We start from the raw sequence: 2,256 nt of genomic DNA on the forward strand, positions 1-2,256 counted from the left end.
TGGAAAACTTCAAGAGATGTTGGGCAAATCCCTAAGATTTTGTAATAGATGGGATCATAAGGCCGAGGAGATAGGAGCAGTGATAGCTGACTTGCAAGACTTCCAGCTTGCCTGAAGTACCGGCATGGCTGTGGTACTGTCATTCCAGAGACCAGTAGAAGAAAATGAGGTTGGAACTGAGAACAATGAAAGCTGATTTTGAGGTGGCTATGTGCTATAGTCAGCCAGCATGCTAAACAGGCAATAGAAAGAAAATAAGGGACTGTCATTTAGAAGTCTGGCTGGAGACAAGCATTTGTGAGTCATCTCTTGGTGGTGATTTAAGCCTGAGCATGAGTAAGATTTCTTTAGAGAAAGTTTAGGGTAGGGACAAGAAAGGATTTAATATCAGGCTTTGGGAAGCCAAGTATTCCAAGTCAAGTAGAGGAGATTAAAGTAAAAGGAAAGCCCAAAGCCAGAGACGTTGAGAAGGACCGAGTCCCGTGAGATTATTTTACTTACATAGTTCTTTTTACAGCTGGGTGGGAGTTCTTAGTTAAGAAAATAAGGGCCGACAAGATGCTGCTTCCATGGGTTTAAAAGGTCCTTGTTGGCAAGACTGGCAGCCTGAGTTCAAGCCCTCGTAACTACGTGCTAAAAGAAGAGAGCTGACAGCTACACCGTTGTCCTCCGACACCCCGTGTCTATTGTGACAGGCACACACGCACAAAGAAAGCTACAGCACCTTAACCTTAATTAGCTTTCCAGACTTTGGAAAAAAACAAAAACAAAAACAGTAGTACCTGAAAGCCAGATGTGATGTCCAAAGGTTTAACTAACAGGCCTTCCCAGGACCACCGTTTTGACAGACTCCTAGAGGGAGTAGACGAGGGCCACTTGAGGAGGTCTTAAGACAGAAGCTGCTGTGTTTAGTCTGAAGGGGATGGTGTGTTACAGAGCATCAGCCCTCATAAGAACCATCTCCAAGCCAGATGGTGGTGGCACACCCTATAATCCCAGCACTTGAGGAGTAGAGGCAGGCAGATCTCTGTGAGTTTGAGGCCAGCCTAGTTCAGTCAGGGCTACAAAAAACAAAAAAAAAAACAAAAAAAAAAAAAAAAAAAAACCCTGTCTTAAAAAAAAAAGAAAGAAAGAAAAAATAACCTTCAACCGCTGGATCCTGCCAGCTCCTTCATCTACCAGCTGCTTCCTCTACTTTTGCCATTTAGATTCTTGGCTCTGCCATGACAGACTAGTTATCATTTCTTGAGGACATCTTGTCTTTTCATGCCTTCATAGTCTTCTCTGGACTTAGAATGTCTTTTTCTTCTTTATTTGGCAAATTTTGTGCATTTTTAAAGACCTAAGTGAAATAGTCTCTCCTCTGTAAATCTTCCTTGACTCCCAAAGCAGACTAAAGAGCTCCATTATTGTATTTTTGAGCATTTTATATATACTTTTATTGTAATTATCATCTCATTAGATTGTGGTCATGGTTCTGTTTCCTTTCCACAGTTTTTAGCTCCTGAACCACAAGGTCTGGCTCATCTGCTCTTATATCCCCAGCATCTAAGAATTCTTGGCACATGTGTACTTAAAAAAGAAAGAGAGAGAGAGACTGGGGAGGTGGCTCCTCAGTTAGGAATTGCTTGTTCAGGGACCCAGGTTTGGTTTCGAGCATGTACACGGCAGCCCACAACCATCTGTGACTTCAGTTCCAGGAAAATGACGGCCTTTTCTAGGCTCCATGGGTATTTCATTGCACACAGTAGACTTACACACATTCGGGCAAAAGAGTCACACACATAAAATAAAAGTAAATATTTTTCTTTAAAATGAAAAATACATCTTTAAGGCTGGGTGGTGGAGGCACATGCCTTTAATCCTAGCACTTGGGAGGCAGAGCCAGGTAGATCTCTGTGAGTTCGAGACCAACCTGGTCTACAGAACGAGATCCAGGACAGGCACCAAAACTACACGGAGAAATCCTGTCTCAAAAAAAAAAAAAAAACAAAAACAAAAACAAAAACCTTTAAAAAGAAAGACCTAGTACTTGGGAGGCAGCTGAAAGCCAATCTGAGCTACACCGTGAGTTCCAAGGCAGCCTCCCCCACATAGGCAGACGCTGTCTCACAAAAGAACAGGGCATGGGGGAAAAGAAGGAAGAAGAAGAAGAAAAAAAGGAAGGAGGGAGGGAAGGTGAAGAAGGGAAGGAAGAAAGAAGGAATGTGGTTGCTTAATCTCAACGTGACGGCAAGGTTTTCTCCCAATGTGTTA

Source organism: Onychomys torridus, chromosome 9 (genome assembly GCF_903995425.1).
Source record: "Onychomys torridus chromosome 9, mOncTor1.1, whole genome shotgun sequence".
Classification (NCBI taxonomy): domain Eukaryota; kingdom Metazoa; phylum Chordata; class Mammalia; order Rodentia; family Cricetidae; genus Onychomys; species Onychomys torridus.